Below are 20,426 nucleotides of genomic sequence, written 5' to 3'. Positions count from 1 at the left end.
CCACCAAGGACTTCCATCTACATTGCATTGGTCAGAACTGTGGCAGCATCTACCTTTAGGAGCCAGGGACTCTGGAGAAGTGAGTATTTTTAGCCGTGCACATGGGATGCAATTAATAAGGAATAATGGAAAATAGACAGGGATGACAACTGTCAGTGATGTACAGTACCCATGGGCAATCATTCTAGCAGGAAACAGCTGATATTCTCCAACTTACATTATCCAGACACCAGTGTATTAATTCCCAGTGTAGGGGATCCCATTCCAGCGACCAAAATTCTGATGTTTCCCACCAGAACATTAGGGAACCAGAAAGCAAAGTTGTTAATCTAAACATGATGAACATGGAATCAGATCCAAGGCAGGCAGGCAATAGTGGAGGATATTTTTATTATGCAAACCGATGGTTATCCCCGCCCAAGCAGACCAGCTCTCTGTGACCTCATTGCCCGTGTCACTCAGATTCAAAGTCCCAGTCCCGCAGTTGTACCGGACAGACCCTGTCAACTTCCGTCTCTCTGACTCCCCATTTTATGGTGTGTCTACGCCCGAATCCCCCCCTTTTTTTTTTCATCACATGCTTTCTTTAGCTCTGTTAATGACATCTCTTTGGCTTGCATTTGGCCCAGAGGTGCTCTGTCTCTTACCATTTGTGTTGATTTTATTGGTCAAGCTTTCACAATCTTGAGGGACCCCTATTTCCTCCCTACAGGGGTGACCAAGGGTTGGAGCTTCGCAGGCTAATAAAACCAGTGACCTCGGGCCACTGGTGAGGGCCGCAGTGCCATTTGCTTCCAACGTCTCAAAATCATGTCCTATGAGGAATGGTTGAAGTATTAAGGGTTTTTTGCCTGGAGAAGAAAAAGTTGAGGAGACCAAGCATCTGCCTAGCACACTGAGTCCTTGTCGGGGGTTGGACGTATGTGGTGGCTGACAGAAGAGACAGGACCAATGGATGGAGCTTGCCAGAAGATAGATTTAGCCTAATAATAGATATTGTCCAATGAAGGAGAACATGCCCCATTCCTGGTCAGAGGTCTGCCCGATCTGGGATGCGGTAGAGGGGATTTTTGTTTTTTACAGATTCAATGGAATATTCCAAGAGTGAGGAATTTATAATTACACTAGACCCAGATCTTTTCCACTATCTTTTTTTTTTTTTTTTTTTTTTTTTTTTTTTTTTTTTTTTAAGAGACGGGGTCTCGCTATGTTGCCCAGGCTGGAGTGCAGTGGCTATTCACAGGCGCGATCCCACTACTGATCAGCACGGGAGTTTTGACCTGCTCCGTTTCCGACCTGGGCCGGTTCACCCCTCCTTAGGCAACCTGGTGGTCCCCCGCTCCCGGGAGGTCACCATATTGATGCCGAACTTAGTGCGGACACCCGATCGGCATAGCGCACTACAGCCCAGAACTCCTGGGCTCAAGCGATCCTCCTGCCTCAGCCTCCCGAGTAGCTGGGACTACAGGCGCGCGCCACCGCGCCCGGCTCTTTTCCACTATCTTAAAAACAGTTTAGTTTCTCTAACCTCTTTCTATTTCCTTTGTTTTTCTATAAAAATTTAGAAATGTCTTTCCTGCTGCCAGCTTCCCTGCCACATCTTCTGGGGGATGTCTGGTCTTCCCCCCAATCCTGGCCTGAGTGTGAAGGTGTGAAAGCCTCCTTCCCTGATATGACAGCTGACGCAGCTTTGGGGCATGAGAAAGGGATCGTTATGAGATAATAATTCAAAGGAAAATGCAGAGGCCAAGATGATTTTGTTGACAGAGTGAAGAACTGAGATGTGTATATACACAGTCAGTGCTTATGCCCCCTTCCTTGCCCAGCCTCCTGGGTTTAGGTGGGGCCATGCGGCTAGCTCCAACCAAGGCACGAAGAGCTGATGTGCCTCTCCCAGCTATGCCTGGCAGCACCTGTAGAGACCATATGGTAGAGGACGGAGCCACAAGATGGAAGCAACCCAGACCCTATCACTGTAGAGGGCAGAGCTGACTGGACTTCAAACCAACAAGAAATCAACCACTGCCTGTTTATGCCTGCAAGAGTTTCCAGTTTGCGTGCTCAGACAGCTAGTACTGCTTAACCTAACTAATGCTTTGCCAAAGCTTTTCATATATTCTTTGCATTCATATAACCACACATGGGGAGGAAATATTGCTACCGCAATATAAATACAGTCACTGAGATCCTGAGACTTCAAGCAACATCTCCAGGATCACACGATCAGCACACATTGGAGCTCATATTTGAACCTAAATCTGTCTGCCTCTAAAGCAAATGTTTCCATCACTTCATTTCTTAGAAGAGTACAGTCCTGAAATGATTTTGTTTGCTGGGCATTCTTTCTCCTGTCTTAAACCCACCTCCACGACTTCCTATTTCTATTGAGTGGGAAAAAGAAAGTTGAACAAAGTCATTCTTTTACGTTTTATTTATTTAAGTAATCTCTACACCCAACTTGGAGCTTGAGCTCACAATGCCAAGACTAAGAGTTGCATGCTTCTCCAATCAAGCCAGCCAAGTGTCCCATAAATTAATTTTTTAAGTATGCAAGGTTAATTTTTGCTAGCCTGAAATGGCCCAGGGCCCTAACCCTCATGAACTTACTGAAAATATCTGTTCCAGGAAAACTTGCTTGCTTCAAAGAAGGGATAATATTTAGATCTGTCTGAAATTTACACAAAAACTCCATAGCATAAAAATAAAGAAAGAATGGCAGACGAAGACACACTTACCAAAATTTGTGTTGCAATGAACAGATGAAAATCATATCTAAATATTTTGCCATGAATTTTTTAAACTCAATGAAGCAACAACTCAAGAAAGATGTGAGAGAACAGAAGGATATGAAAAGTGAGCTGGCAAAATTCAGGAAAGAGTAGAATCAGAAATAAAATCATCACAGAAATGAAGAGAAAACCAGAAGCAGCACAAGAGAGAATAGACATCCATGAATACAGATAGGGACCAAGGACAAACATTAGAAAGACAAGCAAAATGAACAGCAAGTAAGGAGAGAACAGGGCAGATCTGAAAGAAGGTAAAAGAGCTCCAACCTACACATAATTGGAGTGTCCGGGGAAGAAAAAGTAACAAAACACAAATATTTAAAGACATAATTCACTTGTGTTTCCCTAATGAGATAAAGCACTTTTTCCTATGTTCTTTGGCCATTTGGCTTTCCTCCTTTATAATGTGCCTGTTCATTCTTTCAGCCATTTTTTTATTGGTTTGTTTGCTTTTTTCCCCCTGATTTGTAAGGATTCTTTGTATACTCCAAATGTGAGGCTTTTGCAGTTTATACACGTTGCAAATATCTTCCTCCACTCTGTGGCTTGGCTTTTTACTCTCTTAAAGATGGACTTTTTAGTAAACTTTTTATTTTGGAGTACTTTTAGATGGACAGAAAAGTTGCAAAGATCATTCAGAGAGTTCCAAATACTCTTTAGCCAGCTTTCCCCAATCTTAACATCTTAAATTACCATGGCCCATTTGTCAAAATTACAAAATCAATAGTTACAATACCATGAATTAACCTTTAGTCTGTATGCAGATTTCACCAGTTTTTCCATTTATGCCCTTTTTCAGTTCCAGAATCCCATCGAGGACACCACATTTCACTTAATCCTCATAATTCCTTACTCTCCGCCTCCAGGTTGTGAGTTTCTCACTTTCTTTCTTTTTCACAATCTTGACACTTTGGAAGAGTATTGATTGAATATTTTGTAGAATGTCCCTCAATTTGGGTTTGTCCAATGTCACCTAATCATTAGACAGGGGACCTGCATTTTGAGGAAGAATACCACAGAGATAAAGTGCCCTTCTCATAGCTGGAGACACGTGAGCTCACCATGACTTATTACTGCAATCTTAACTTTGAACATTTAGTGAAGGCGATGTCTTCCAGGTTTCTCCACTATAGGGTTTCTCCACCAGGTTTACTTTGGTAGCTGGGCCTGCAAACTCGTTTTCAAGCCTAATCTCTCACCTTGGCAGCCAATTTATAAGCACCTACTTCTCTGTCTTGAATCCCTTTCTGAGTGAAATAGCTAGCTGTTTCTGTTGTTTGCAACTTACATTTGCCTGACCTCTCTACTAGAGAAAGGAAGAGAGAGGAAGTAGACTAGACAGATGTAGTTACCAGAGGAAGAGGAGAAATCAAAGAGGCGAGGACCAGAAGGAAAGTGAAGGATGGATGAAGATACAGAGAAACGAAAATGGAAATGGAAATACGCATGCATGACAGGTGCAAATGCCCAAAAGGTCCAAATGCTCTGTTCATTCGCATCCCAAGAAGATGCTCCATCTAACAGCAAAAGGAAGTCAATAGCTCACCTGGCCTTGTATTGCTGGGGACACTAGTATGAGGTTGGGAGGTGGTCAGTTGCTGGTGTGGACCTGAGAGTCTAACTTGCTGTGAGATTGACAGGAAGTCAGCGTGATGCTACTGAACAATGAACTGAAGATGTTGAAAACAGTGAAGAATGGTGTGGGGTGTACCAGGGAACTGGGATATTTGGGAAATAAACAGCTAACTCTACCGTATCAGGCTACCTCGGGTCTCTAACATTTCAACTTCCACATGGTTTCCAACAGAATTAAAATTCCTGGAAAAGATTCTGCAAGCCTTTAAAAATGATACATACAGGCAAAGGGAACAGTAATCAGGTATAAGACCATGTCAGCTAGCTAAGAAATCTCTCCCATGCTCACTGTGAAATAGCTGCAAATACTCTTCAGACAAAACACCATCCAGAATGGAGGGGAGTCACTGTCGCTGGTGTATTAGATTGGTGAGGGGTGGACTTCAAGAGTGAACAAGGGGAGTATGACTGCAACCATTCTCCTTGTAAGTCAGAAAAGTTCCTTGCGATATTTCTAGACTACTGAGAATTTGGAAGATGCCCCATGCAAGAAGTAGGACCCTGAACTTACGTAAATCCAATTAATTAAATAACCAGTGCATCCACCTGGACCAGAGAATGTGACTTATTCACTTTGAGCTGCCAAGTGAGTGCCTGTAGGCAATGGAATAATGGCCCCAGACAGACACAGAAAATTTATAGCTCTTGGCACCCATTCTGACTCCTTGCTTCCTTCTCCGCCTGTGTAAGGGTTTCAGGCTTTTAAAAAGAAGCGCATTTGTAAGCATTCAATGGTCAGAATAGGGAGCAGACCACTGCCCTTCTTTTCCACACCTCACCACTGGGTCCAGAGATAGAGGGCTTCTCTTTGATGACTTTTCAGGCTCACAGACCTCCTAAAGGGATGACAGAGCATTAGGGTCTCTGAAACAAACCTAGCCCACAGCCTGGAGCTAGGTCCACATGGGGATTTGCCCAGAGGAGTCATCCACAGGCACAGTGAGACCTCAGGAGGAGCCTAGAGCTGACTGGAGAGTGCTAACCACCAGTCACCATGCCCAAGGGCCAACCAACAGGCCATCCTCTTTATCTAGGAAATCCCCCTAGGATACATTCATCTGGCCTAATACCCTTGTCTTGGGTTGAATACTGTCCCCCCAAATCCACGTCCATCCATACCTGTGAACATGGCCTTTTTTGGGAGAGGGTCTTTGCAGATGTCATTGAGTTAGGACAAGGTGGTATCAGATTCAGTTGTGACTGGTGTCCTCATAAAAAGAGAAAAGACAGAGACACACACAGGGTGAACAACATGTGGAGACACGGAGGCAGGGACTGGAGCAATGCTGCCACCAGCCCAAGGTCAGCAGCCACCAGAACCCAGAAAGGAAAAACCATTCTTCTCTGGAGCCTATGGAGGGAATATGGCCTGCAAATGCCTTTAGACTTTTGGCCTCCAGAGCAGTGAGAAAAATTAATCTGTGTCGTTTTAAGCCACACAGTTTGTGGTACTGGTTACAGCAGCCTCAGGAAGTGTCATACGACCATCAATCTTTCCTACGTTTGCTCAGTAGGTGTCCCCTGGACACGTTGCCCTGAATGGGACATTTCCAATACATAGGACACGGTGATTATCATTTTGTTAATCCCACCAGGTACATACTTACACTTCAAATTTCTTAATAATTTCGATTAATAAAAAGTAGATGAATATTAATGAGTAATTAATGAATAGTAAGGTGGTTATTTTCAACACCCCCAAATCTCCACATAAAAAGCGACCAGAAGTAGAAAACAAAACCCAAAGCCCATGAACCACATTCACAACAGACTCGGGACAGAGGATTCCCCCTAGACCCAAAGCACAGATGTTTAAGAGCAAACTGGTCCCAGACACAGAAGCAGCATCCTGGAAGCCAGTGTTCAGGATGAAGATAAGGAAAGGCAGCTGGTCCTCTCTCTGATGGGCCTGAGAATCACAAAACAGCAGCCAAACTGGGGAGAGGCTTGAAGGCCTCCGGTTCTGGGCAAGGACAAGGGCCTCCATGTGGTCAAGCTGGGCCTGAGCATCCCGGCCCTGGAGACTCTCAGACCAACACAGCAGAGCTCAATCTCAAGTCCAAATCCAGCACCAAGGAGAAGCTGCTCAGAGAAGATGCGCATTTGAGAGGCCCAAGCCAGTAGGGGGCAAGGAAAGAGAAGTTCCTACACAGTGGGCAAAGGCATCAGAGAAGAAAGATGTCAGGGAGCAGGAGGCCATGTCTTCTAAATTTTATGAAAAGAACAGAAATGAGAGCTCTAGACTCATGACGTTCCAAAAAGTGATCTTGGCCCAATCAGAAAATTCATTTTACTTAAACTTGAGCAGCCAAAAGGAATTTCATTCAAATATCATGCCGAGTTGGTCTGAGAGAAAAGAGTTGAGGAACGCCGTTAACGGGCCTGGTGGCCCAGGGAGGCGCCCAGGAGGACACAGCTCGAACACAGAGGAAAACCAGTCATGTAATATTTCAAGATGAGCAGGAACAAATAAAATGATGGCAGCTCTGAAAGAAGCACAGACTGAAGGGCAGGGTGAAAAGACCAGGGGACGTGACCCAATAGAAGCCATCTTAGAAATGTACCACACCAGGGGAATCACAGATGCAAACACACACAGGATGGATGCTGGCTCCTGTGAAACAAAAGATGGAAAAGGCAAATGTTTCCTTCCAAAGGAATGAATGAGAAATGGTAAAAAATTCCAGAGAAAGTAACAGGAGCCAGGCAAGGACCAAACACTTATAAAACAGGAATTACCAAGAGGAAAACTAAAGCTATAAAACAGAACACTGCTCCAAAGGAAAGTGTGGACCATCTTTTCCTAAACTAAACATACTTACAAGTGCACTGAATGAGCACCCTGTGTGCTGAGACCCTGCTCGTAGAGCTGCTGGGCTCGTAGAGCTGTTGGGAAAGAACCATGAGAGACTGTGGACTCTTAGAAACCAACTGAGGGTTTGGGAGGGGAGGAGGATGCGGGGTTGGGGGAGCCTGGTGGTGGGTATTATGGAGGGCATGGATTGCATGGAGCACTGGGTGTGGTGCAGAAACAATGAGTTTTGGAACACACACACACACAAAAATAATTAAATTTAATTTTAAAAAAACAAGAACCCCACCTTTGTACATTGGCTAGAGAGACCAAGGTGCTTAGAACGGACAGAATATCAGGTTGCATGTAGAATTCTCAACAGCCTTACTATATGCCAGAATACAGAGGAGTGAAATATTAAGGTACTCAGGGAAAGAACATGTGAGCAAGCCAATCTTGAAAGACAAAGACCATAGAGAGACACTCAAGAGCTCAGAGACTATCACTCTCATGAGCCCTTCCTAAAGAATCTGCTAGAGAACAAGGTTCAAAAAACAAAATGACTGGAAAGACAGCACTGTATGGGTGGTCAACAAGCGGGTGCCCAGAGTAAGAGACACGCGTAAGGGAGGCCACAGAGAAGGCCATGCCTGGATCTGGATGTTGCAGGTGTAACAGGTGAGAAATGGGGGGAGGGAGGGGCAAGGGAGGGGCGTACACAATAGAATCAGCTTGCTGATGGCCTCACAGGTAGAAGCAGGAAGGAAAAGTGTGTTACTTCATGTTACATGCCGCGTGAAGAAAGGGGGAGCAAGAAGAAGTTATTCGCTCATTTTAGTACTGCTCCTAGTAGGGAACTCATAAGGAAAAAGGCAAAACCAGGGCACTAGCAGTATCATGTAATAGTACTGAATCAATGCACCCATGAAAACAATAATTCAAACCTTCCTAAATACCAAAAGAGAACACATGAAATAGATCCCATAGAGACCTGTATGTAATAAACCAGTGTGACCGGACAGAAGCCAAGCGTACCAATTTTATTGATAGATACAATGGGGCTTCACTCAGCTATTAAAAGAAAAAATATTCAGATTGGCTTGAATGACAAAATCTCATATCACGTTACGTATCGGGGATACTCCTAACACAAAGAGATTCAGAAATGTTAAAAATAAATGGTCAGAAAAAAATTTAAAGCATTTAAAAGAACAAGCAAATGCAAATAAAAAAGAAATCATGAGTTGCCCTCTTGATATCTAGTTAGGTAGAATTCAGGCCAAAGAGCATTAAGTGAGCCAAAGTAGGATATACAGAAACATAATTTTTAATTCCCAACAATATCTAGTATCTCAAATACAGATCAAAAAACCCATAGATGATAGAAAGACGGTTGTAGGTAGAATACTTAACAGACAAAATCCTGAAGGCAGATCTTACAGAGGGATAAGAGACAAAGGTGGGTGCTGTGACATATCACCCACTTTCCTGCAGAAATGAAAACCCCCACCTACTGCACGTGCCCTCAGAAGATGGCCCTCAGCTATGAAGCCTCATGTGGGTTTGCCACAGCAGAGGAAACTGCTTCATCCAAGGTCACGCCTCTTTCCAAGCAGCCCACATCCAATGACGGGCTAACATGAGGCAAGAGGGGCCCGTCCATTACCCCATCCCGGCTCCAGAGCTCACCATGGGTTTGGCAGGAGAATTCGTTGAAGTTGTTCAATTTGTCCTTCTGTCCATCCCATTTCATTCTTGTCTCTTCCACAGGGGTTCATCCAAGGATCACTCTTTAATAAACACTTTGCATGCTAGTCTCTGTCTCAGAGACTGCTCCCCAAGAATTCAACCTGTGACGGAAACATACAAATTTGTTAAATGCACTAAGAAACAATTTCTCACCTACCAAATTGGACACAAAGCCAAAAGTGTGACAACGTACTCTGTCAGCAAGGTGGGGGATTAAAATACTCTCACGTTGCTGGTGGGAAATCTCGTAATATCTTACAGAATTACATACCAGTAACCTCTGACCCAGAAAATTTAGGAATCTATCCCATAGGCAAACTAGCAGATACTTGAAAAGATTAATGCACATGGCTATGTATTGTAGCACAACTTTATAATAACAACAAAACACTGGAAACAAATAACAATGAACCAAGGACCGGTTAAGTTAACCAAGTCTGGCCACACTGTGGAGTATTATACAGCTGTGAAAAGGAACAAGGACCATCTCTTTGTAATGTGGAGTGCTCCCCAGATAGCAAGTGGAAAAGCAAGGAATAGAAAACTGTGTCTGGAATGCTTTTATTCATGTAAAAAAAAAAAATAGGGGAGCACCTGGAGGGTTCAGTTAAACTCTTGATTTCGGGTCAGGGTATGATCTTGGGGCTATGGGATGGAGCCCCTTATCAGGCTCTGTGCTCAGCAGGGAGTCTGCTTGAGATTCTCTCTCTCCCTCTCCCTCTGCCCCTCCCTTTTTCTTCCCCCTCCCCACCTTAAAATAAATAAATAAATAATGACATTTTTAAAGCAGGAGAACTAGATACATTCATACATTTGATTGTTTTTAAAAAATGGAAGGACAAAAATAGCTGAATGATTATCGGTGAGGGAGGACGGGATGGAACAGAGGAGACAGGGACAGAAGCTAGACTCCTCTGAATACCTCATTTGGTACGCTCAACTTCGGAATAAAGCTTAAAAGGCAAGCCCCAAAAATGAAAAGGGAAATTATACCAATAAACCGTAATTATGTAACATAACCACCAGTTTGTAATATAACCAACCAAGGAATTATTCCCAGTGACTTAAACACAGTCATTTGACTATATATCCCTAGTAGGATATGCTGTAAGGACAAAAAAAACTTCAAAAACATCACAAGCTATTTCCTGTAATCGTGTTGTTAGCTGTGGTGGTTCGTGGTGTTAGTCTGAGACTGGTGTGTGTGTGTGTGTGTGCTTGTTTGGGAATGAGGCAGATCAGTGATTATGGTGGCACCATAATGAGTCAGGATGTTCAGTGTGGGGGAAAGGAGATTAAGACATGAGATTAGTGAGGTTCACTGCAAAATTCTGTAGTTCTGAGTATGAATTAGTAATATCAGCATGAACACACTATATATTTTATCCCTTAAAAGCAGTACATATGGGACACCTGGGTGGCTCAGTCCATCAAGCCTCTGCCTTCAGCTCAGGTCACGATCCCAGGGTCCTGGGATCGAGCCCCATGTTGAGCCCCATGTCGGGTTCCCTGCTCAGTGGATAAACCTGTTTCTCCCTCTCCCTCTGCCCCTTCTCCCGCTCATGCTCACTTGCATGCTCTTTCTCTCTCTCTCATGCAAATAAATAAATAAAATAAAAAAGAAAAAGAAAATTTTTTAAAAAGCAGGACATATTTCCTGGCTATAGCTGGGTCTGGAAGGACCTAGAAACAGTGAACAGTCTAGGAGCAAGGAACATCTCCGTCTGTGAATAAATTTCCCAACAGAAAGGGCCACAACTCATCAGAGAAATGGCTATTTCCAAGACCAGGACAAGCACATACAAAATCATCTGCTTCAGAACATCTTGCCAAATCATAAAACAAGGAGGCTGCTCCTCAAAATAACTCAGGAATCAACCTGAGCAAGTTTCCAGCAGCCAAAGACGAAGACATATGAATATCAACCAGGAGAGTAACTACACAAGACTGAACATTTCTTTCCAATCTGTGAGTTTATAACGCTACTAAAGGAAACTCGGCCTTCACTCTTCAGCCATGGCCAAGGAAACGTATTTTTGAAAAATTGACAAATCAAGCAAAAGAATCAAACACTCACAGTGCCTTCATTACACGAATTGCTGCTCTGGGTAACCAAAGAGTCTCAGAGACTAAGTTTCTTGTTATAAAATTCCAGCTAATAAATGGGAAAGGGGAGGTAGAATTAGAACGTCGTCATTTTGCAACCCTAATGAATGAATGGATTTATGCAATGGTGGTTCATGTCTGCTAATAATGTGAAAAGAAAAGCAACCAGCTTTTTATGGGCCTCCTAATGGACTAACACACCACCAGCCAGGGAATATTCCTGCCAAAAAACTAAACTGATAAAGACTCCAGATTTAACTCCCGTGAGTTGGTAGTTATAAAAGAGTTGTAAAAGAGTCTTCATCTTTTGGAAATACTGAAATAACTACAGTTAACTTACAGTTAAATCAGTGACGGGGGCGGGGGGAAATGTAGGGCGACTGACCATCCTGGTTTGCTCTTGATTTCCCCAGTTTTGGCACTGGGCACACTGGGTTGGCTGCTACCCTAATGTTAAGATACATCACACAGATGAATTTACCAAAATCCAGCCGTAGAAAACACTAAAAGATGAACAACCCAAATCCTTTCATCAAAGCCCCAAAAGGCAAGGAAAAAAACATGGAGAAAGATACTATAGATTAAAAGATATTGAAGAGTCCCACATCCATGGGGTGGGACATTGGTTTCATCTAGAGTCATGGCCTTGGGGCCGTGAGATCAAGCCCTGTGCAGGCCTCTGCACTCAGCACAGGGTCTGCTTGGGGTTCTCGCTCCCTCTGCCCCTCCTGCTCAGGCTCCCTTTCTAAAATACATAAGTCTTTATAAAAAGAGCCCAAGTACCAATTGCAAGGAATGGACTTTATTTGGTTTCTGAATTTGGGGCTTAGTTGGATCACTGACTAGATATTGGATTATATGGAAGAATTATTATATTTTAGGTGTGGTTATGCCATTGTGGGCTTTTGTAAAAGAGTCTCCGTCTTTTAGAAATACTGAAATACTTACAGATGAAACTATATGGTCTCTGGGATTTGCATCCCAGATTTGCAAATCCATCCGATGTCAGGGGAATGAACAACATGGCTGAAACAAGATTGGACATGAACTCATTATTGGTGAAGTTAGATGACAGTTACACAAAGAGATGCAGATTATCCAAGTGGGAGGTGACTGAAATAGATCCCACTTTCCATCTCCTCGAAGACAAGCAGCACCTCTGGAGTGAGCTCAGCATAGCCCTGCCCCAGTCTCAGAGAAAGGCTCCCAGCACAGGTGATGAGAGTCTAGTGCTTTCCCTTCATGCCCAGAGTACAGCGTGGGTTATATAATGGTTTTCCCTAAAGGTAGGAAGCTCATGAGCTGGGGCATCAGGTAAGACACAGAGGCCCGAAGCCCTGTGTTCTAACCCTGGCCTTGACCCTGATCATCTGTGGGGCGTCGGGCAAGTTCTCTCTGGGGCTCAGTGGCTCAGTCTCTGAAAGCGTGGAGTCAAGTCCTCCTCCAAGTCTTCCAGCTCTGACCTTGTGGCCCCCACGAGCCTTTCCCGGCTCCTTCTCCATCACTTGTGGAGTTTTCCCACAGCCCACTTTTCCAACCCTGATGTTTTCAGTGAGCCAAACAGCCTGCCCTGAGCCCAGCCCTGTGCCAGTCCGTGACAAGTAACAAGGACAAAAACGGACAACGTGAAAGCATTCAGCTTCTATTTCCTGCGCTCGGGGACAGGGGCCGCAGGAGGAGTCAGGAAGCGCGGCTTCTCTCTGGTGAGAGACTTGCCCTCGCTTCCTGTCAGCTTCAATCTCAGCCCCTCTTCAAGGAATTTATAGTCGTGTTAGGAAGACAAGATTAACACAGATTTCTATTTCATTTTGCCAAAGGTGAAAAATGCCACCTTCTCCGCAACAGCAACCAGTAAAATGTATCCCCAAAATAACCTCGTTTACATCAGGCCTGGTTCATAATTTTTAACCCTTAACACAGGCTTTTAAATCCTATTCTCAACTATGAAAAAACACACCCACCGTTTATTTGTAGCTCTTTCTTCTCTGGGCCAGGGTGCATGGCTCTCTGGTCCACGAGGGGGTCCCCCTACGGCTGGTCCGTTCTGTGGTGAGCTGTTTGTGTCCCCTCCAAAATTCCTATGTTGAAACTTAATGCTGAAGGTGATGGTGTTCGGAGATGGGGCCGTTGGGGGGGAGCAGGACCTGGGGGGAGGCCCCCAGGAAGGGGATCCATGCCTGATAAAAGAGATCCCGCTGCCCCTTCCGCATGAGAGGACGGCCGTCCATGACCAGGACACAGGCCCTCACCAGACACGGAACCCACCGTGCCTTGATCTTGGGCTTCTCAGTCTCCAGGACTATGAGAAATGGATTTCTGTCGTTCGTAAGCCACCTGATCTGTGGTATGTTTGTTACAACAGCCCGTTCAGACTAGGACTCCTCCCGCATCTCATACTCGTCTGGGGGTTGGAGCCTAACCTCCTGTTGGTAGTCCCTCTCTCTTGGAGAAACCCCCTCCCCGAGCCACAGCTCCTAGTGGCCCCCCACGACTGTACAGATTGCTATCATGCGTTCAGTGTGTGACTTACCTTGCACTGTTATCAGACTGGCCCTGTCTGAGGGGCTGGGGGACATATGGGACCCTGCCAAGTTCAGATCCCAAATTTGTGGATTTCTCCCCTACGTGGGCAAGTTTTCAGAGAACAATGGGCCATTGCTGTAACTACCAAAGCAAAGAGTGTCAGCCCAGGAAACCCCTGCCCCAGGCAGCCTGAGCCAGAAATACAAGTTCAGGCCTTGCAAGAGTCATCTGGGGCCTGCCTTGGGGGGTGGGAGCACAGCCACAGGTAAGATCGGGTCTCGGGTAAGCAGGGGGCAAGTAGGTGGCTCTGCACAGAGATGGCTTCTAACTCTAGTTTACCTGGGTCCCAAGATGTAATTTGCAGACCCCTGGTCCAACATGAGGCAGCCTCCAACTTCCTTGTGGGGAGAAAGGATGGATAGGACTGGAACCAGACACATCACAGTCTGAGGGAGCCTCCGCTACTGGAAAGCGAACATTACCCCAAATTACAAGCTTTACTTGACCAATACTGAGCTGGACAAGGGGCAAGGCGCTGACACACCTCCTTAAGAGTCAGGAAATGACTTGCATCCAGGGGAGAAATCTGGAATTGAGAAAATTGGGAATAGGTCGCATGACAGGCTGAAGGAAAGGCACCAGCTCTTTCTTGCCACATTCTAGACAGCTTGCCCCCGCCCCCACTCCGTGGAAACCCCACTGGGAGCCCCTCTATGCAGTAGGGCTGAAAAGACGTACCTGCATTCAGCAGAGAAGTCATGGCGTGGACATGTCATTATCAAGGAGAGCATCTCCATCCACAGGAGAGAGCTGTTCCCCTAAATTCCAGCTCTGCTTGGCCAACACAGCTCTCACAACTAAGAGCTGGCCCAGGACAGAGGAGCAGGGCATGTCGCAGAAATGTCACAGATGGTCAAGGACAGGAGGTCTCGACTCTCAATGAAAGACGTTCTGCGGCCACTCACAGCTGTGGGGGCTTGGTCATCCCCTCACGTTTCCCTCTAGGGTTCGCAGCTGAACTGCGAGAGGCTGAAACGCATGGCTGGGTCTCACGCAAACCCCCTTGCATCCAACACAACTACTGGCCTGCAGCAGGCTCGCCCTTAACCTCCAGCCTTTGGCAACTTTGGGTCCCATTCTCCACTGAAAATTGAGAAGGATAAATTCTGTTCTCTGCGGGCCTTTCCTGGCTTTCTGCCATGCTAGATGGAGCTCAAGAAAAAGATGTGAATTGAAAACAATCCTGCTCTGTGTTGAGCTGTAAAGTCAAGACACTGGAGCCTGAGCTTGCGACCACCCCCGCAGACAGTCCAGTGTGCTCCGTCCAGAGCGAGGCAGCAAGGCAGGAAGTCCAGTAGCACTGGTCCCAGCGACTGGGGCTACACCAGGGTCTGGAGCCGGGGAGATACTGTCCAGTGAGGACAGTGTGCAGAGAGGGGAGTGCTGGTCCCATCAGATCAGTTACTTCCAAAATACCAAGTATTTAGTCAAAGGAGCTGCCTCTCTACCAAAGTTACTTGCAGCCTTTCTGCATTTTATTCATTTCAAACCCCAGATTCGACAGTTACCCAGAACATTCGATGTTTGCCAGTCAGCTGGCAGAAAGCTGGCAGGAAGCCATGAGTCCGTCCTCTGCAAGCAGGGCTTTGCCCCAGCCCCACCTCAGGGCCAGGTCTAAGGCGACTTGGTTCTCTAACCAGCAACGGCACTTACAGGCCCTCCCAGGCCCAGTTCCTTCACTAAATTCGTGAGGTCCCAAGAGAGTGACCTCAACTGGAGTTGTACTTTGTGTCTCTGCAAGAGGAAAGCTAAATGGCTCATGAACCAATTTTCCTAAGACCTGGGCTGAATAGCTTGGCCTAAAACCAAGCACTATCTTCATGCCCTCCAGGACTGCCTGTGTGAATGGAGCCAAGACATCCTCAGATCCGGACCATGTTCCGTTCTCCTGGGCTCTGTCTGTGGCCTGCTCTTCCCTGCCTCTCTAAGTGCCCACCTCCTTCCTTGTTAGGAATCACTAATTGTTGTGGGGAAAAGACTTGCTAATTAGGAAGGAGGGAGGGCAGGGAGGAAAGGAGAGAAGGAAAGAGTCCTCTGCCTCGCAGGGCCACGGTTAGTTCATCTCTGGGTCCATCAATGTCTATCTGGATAATATCCCAGTAGCTTGGAAGGGTCTCTTGGAAGAAGGGTAGAGCTTTGGGCAATGTCTGCTGAGAAGAGCCTGGAGGAACTTGAGTGTATCCACCCCAAACCGTTGAGGGGAGATCTGAATGTCTAAGAGCAGGCCAGAGAAGTAGGGAAAAAGAAGAGGCAGAGAATTGTCTTCAGAAAGATGGGAACCAACCAAAAGGGTCTTGGAAGACGGTCTTGGAGGAAGGAGGCCAGCCAATGAAAAGGGCACTGGGGAGGAGGCAGCCAAGAATTTAGAACTGGAGCGTCTGAGATCATCTTTTCGGGTATTTTCCGGGCTGCGCAGTGAGATAACTTCACCCACAGCAAGCCCGCATCTTCAATAATCAAAGACTGTGCGTGACAGCCTCTGGTGAATGGAGCTTTGGGACAATGAAGTGGGTCGGAGGAAGCGTCTGGCTTGAGTCAGGGTGGCACGGAAGAGGGTGGCAAGAGACATTGGGGTCTATAGCATGCTTATGAGACAAGTGCCCACAGAGACGCAAGTTGCAGGGGGATTATCCCAGAGCAGAAGCCTCACCCCCTTGGACCTTCACAGAGACATGGAAAGGCACTGGGCATACCCTTCTCTCTGTGGGATGGGACATGACCCATTTCTTATCATTCTAAGGGACACGCTCCCTGAGTGCCGGTGGACAGAGGGCAGCTGAGTCATGTCACTAATGGCTTCTTAACCAATCCTCATTCCCCACACTCTTAACACCAGCCCCAAGAATAACTCTTCTTTATGGTCACTCAGCGCCCCACATAAAACCAACTTCTCTGCAGGACAGTCACAATTCCAAGATGCCTAGGGCAGTCTGGCATTAAAATAAGCACTCTGCGGTCATTTTCCCATCTGCCAAGAGTTTTATTCCACTTAGGCTGCTTAAGATGGTGAGAACAGCCCCATTTGACCTTCCTCGTGTCCCTAATCATCAAGCTCCCTCTGATTCTCCAGTTGTCAGCTCCCAGTGGAGCAGGAAGAGGAAGCAAAACCATTACATATGGTGGCTTGTTGTGCAAGCCCTCTCCAGACTGTTTCCCTAATGACTGATTTTCTTGCCAGTTAGCATCTAAGTCTTTTGCAGCCAGACCTTATGCTATTGCTAATTTTAAAATAATGGTAAGACAGTTGTGCTAAATTCTTCTGTTCTGGTCTCTTAGCAATGGCTCTTATAGATTTCCCACTCACTTATAAGGTGTGATTATAAAATAATGAAGCTGATTAAACAAATGTCTCAGAATATATTCTTTTTTAATTGGAAGACAAAAGTTAACAACAACAAAAACTTGAACTGTACTTGTACTTTTAGGAAAATATGGTATCAAGAGTCACTTTATTGAAAACTCTCCTGCACTGATAAATCGAGAAAAATTGAGCTTTGGGGGGGTTTAAGATCATGCACCCGTGCAGCTTTAAGGAAACTGTTACTAGCCAATCTTTTACTAAATTATCATGAATTTTCACACCAGCCACTCTTTGATGACATGAAATTCTCTAAGTGTCTCAAGAGGGGGAGGAGCAAGATGGCGGAGGAGTAGGAGATTGAAATATCATCAGGTCCCAGGAAATCAGCTAGTTATCAAACCGTTCTGAACACCTACAAACTCAACAGGAGATAGAAGAGAAGAAGAGCAGCAACTCTAAGAACAGAAAAGCAACCACTTTCCAGAAGGTAGAATGTGCAGAGAAGTGACTCCAAGGTGACATACAGGAAAGAGACCACGGGGAGGGGGGCAGCTCCTGGCAAGTGGTGGAACAGTGGAGCACAAAATGGGAAGTTGTAGAAGTCTGCTCCACTGAGGGACGTCCCTCCAGAGGCTAAGCAAGGGTGGAGCCCTCACAGGGACAGTGTGGTCTCAGGTCCCACGGGGTCACAGAAGGACCAGTGGTGCCTGAGTATGCCAGAGCTGCCAGGTATTGGAGTGGGGAAGCCAGTGGCAGAGACAGAGCCGAGGAGTGAGCTTTCAGATCAGGGTTACCTTAAACCATGATCGGAGGCACAGTCGGGCCACTGCTCTTCGAGCAGGGACCCCACAAGCAGAAGATCTGAGGAGACTCACCTTCCTCTTCTGGTAGAGCGGCAAAGGAGCATATCGCAGGAATCTGCTGGGTTTGGAGACTCAAAACGGGGCTGTGTGCCAGACACATAAACACTCAGTCACAGGCCAGGGGAGATCGGAGTGCAGCCGGAGACCAGGGAGATGGGAGGGATTGAGCGCTTTTCGCCCCGGGCACACTGAGGAGTGGGCTGCGGGTTCTCAGCTCCTCCAGGCAGAGACTAGGAGGCCGCCATTTTCATTCCCGTCCTCCAGAGCTCTATGGAAAGTGCTCAGGGAACAAATCTCCTGAGAGCCAACCCAAGCAGATTACTCAGCCTGGCCCCCCACAAGGATGGTGCAATTCCTCCTTGGGCAAAGACAAAAAGTCATGACAACAGGCCCCTCCCACAGATCAGCAAGAACATCCAGCCAAGACCAAGTTCACCGACCAACAAGAACTGCGAACTCAAAAGCTGAGGAAAACAACACATAGAATTCATGGCTTTTTCCCCATGATCCTTTAGTCTTTCAAAGTTAAATCTTTAAATTTGATTTTTTTCTTATGCTATTTTTTTAAAATTTCCTCTTTCTGATTTTAATGTTTTTTAACTATTTTATCTTATCAATCCCTTTTTAAAAATCTTTTAAAATTTTCATTGTTATAGTCATATTTTATCCCTTCATTCTATTTAACCTTATTTTTTGTATACATATAGGTTTTTTCTCTTTAAAATTTTGGGATACAATTTTTTCTAATTGATCAAAATATACCCTAAATCTAGTGCATGGCTTTGTTCTAGTCTCCAGCCTGATCTCATTCTTTCTTTTTTCTTTTTTCAACCAACTTCTTATCAATTTCTTTTTTAGAATCTTCTTAAAGTTTTATCTTTACAGTCATATCCCATCTCTTCATCATGTTTACCTTATTTTTGTATATATATAAGTTTTTTTCCTTTAAAGTTTTGGGAGGCAGTTTCTTCTAACAGACCAAAACACACCCAAAATCAAGTGTGTGGCTCTATTCTATTCACCAGTCTAAAATATTATATATATATATATATATATATATATATATATATACATATATGTATGTATATATATATATATTCCCTCCTATATTTTCTCCTGGTTTGGGGTCTCTTCTGATTTAGTTAGAGTATATTTTTCCAGGGTAGTTGCTACCTTTTTAAGTATTTTTTTCTCTCATTCATCTATTCTTATCTGGATAAAATGACAAGGTGGAAAAACTCATCACAAAAAAAAGAACAAGAGGCAGTACCAACAGCTAGGGACCTGATCAATACAGATATTAGTAATATGTCAGAACTAGAGTTCAGAATGATGGTTATGAAGGTGCTAGCTGGGCTCAGAAAAAGCATGGAAAGTATAAAATCCCTTTCTGGAGAAATAAAAGAACTAAAATATAACCAAGTTGAAATCAAAAAAGCTATTAATGATGTGCAATCAAAAATGGAGGCTCTTACTGCTAGGATAAATGCAGCAGAAGAGAGAATTAGTGATATAGAAGACCAAATAAGGGAGAATAAAGAAGCTGAGCAAAAAACAGACAGACAACTAGAGGGGAGAATTCAAGAGATAAGTGATACCATAAGAAAAAAAAGTATTAGAATTATCAGGATCCCAGAAGAAGAAAGAGAGAGTGGGGCAGAAGGTATATTGGAGCAAATTACAATAGAGGATCTCTCTAATCTGACAAAGGGAACAAGCCTCAAAATCCAGGAGGCACAGAGAACCCCCCTCAAAAATTGATAAAAATAGGTCCACACCCTGTCATCTAATAGTAAAACTTACAAGTCTTAGTGACAAAGAGAAAATCCTGAAAGCAGCTCAGGACAAGAGGTCTGTATCACACAATGGTAGAAATATTAGATTGGCAGAAGACCTATCCACAGAGACCTGGCAGGACAGAAAGGACTGGCATGATATATTCAAAGCACTAAACAAGAAAAATATGCAGCCAGGAATACTATATCCAGCTAGGCTGTCACTGAAAATAGAAGGAGAGATAAAAATCTTCCAGAACAAACAAAAATTGAAAGAATTTGCAAACACCAAACGATCCCTATGGGAAATATTGAAAGGGTCCTCTAAGCAAAGAGAGAGCCTAAAAGTAACAGACCAGAGACAATATACAGTAACAGTCACCTTACAGGCAATAAAATGGCACTAAATTCCCATCTTTCAATAGTTACCCTGAATGTAAATAGGCTAAATGCCCCAATCAAAAGACACAGGATATCAGAATAGATTTTTAAAAAAAAGAAAAAAAGACCCATCTATATGCCGTCTACAAGAAACTCACTTTAGACCCAAAGACACCTCCAGATTTAAAGTGAGGGGGTGGAAAACAATGTACCATGTCAATGGACATCAAAAGAAAACTGAGGTGGCAATCCTTATATCAGATAAATTAGGTTTTAAGCCAAAGACTGTAATAAGAGATGGAGAAGGACACTATATCATACTTAAAGGGTCTGTCCAACAAGAAGATCTAACAGTTTTAAATATCTATGCTCCTAACATTGGAGCAGCCAATTATATAAACTAATTAATAACAAAACCAAAGAAACACAGCAACAATAATACAATAATAG

At 44.7% G+C, this 20,426-nt stretch overlaps 1 long non-coding RNA gene across 2 annotated transcripts in view; it reads right to left on the bottom strand.

The window, feature by feature from the left end:
* The window catches only part of LOC101673336, a 28,273-nt gene extending 10,890 nt beyond the window's left edge, over positions 1 to 17,383 (bottom strand). Inside the window, exons 1-5 of one of the 2 annotated variants that reach the window (XR_006608493.1) lie at positions 13,035 to 17,383; positions 12,022 to 12,099; positions 8,908 to 9,068; positions 5,544 to 5,632; positions 1,274 to 3,782 (exon numbers count right to left, since the gene is read on the bottom strand). This is a non-coding gene — a long non-coding RNA (uncharacterized LOC101673336). Of the gene's footprint in view, positions 1 to 1,273; positions 3,783 to 5,543; positions 5,633 to 8,907; positions 9,069 to 12,021; positions 12,100 to 13,034 lie in introns of those variants that run through there. The other variant, XR_006608492.1, reaches the window with a different exon arrangement.
* Positions 17,384 to 20,426: the final 3,043 nt, after the last annotated feature.

The sequence above is a fragment of the Mustela putorius genome, unplaced genomic scaffold, assembly GCF_011764305.1.
Source record: "Mustela putorius furo isolate JIRA1106 unplaced genomic scaffold, ASM1176430v1.1 tig00000929_pilon_pilon_pilon, whole genome shotgun sequence".
Taxonomy (NCBI): domain Eukaryota; kingdom Metazoa; phylum Chordata; class Mammalia; order Carnivora; family Mustelidae; genus Mustela; species Mustela putorius.
This window is presented reverse-complemented; position numbering and strand designations above follow the sequence as displayed.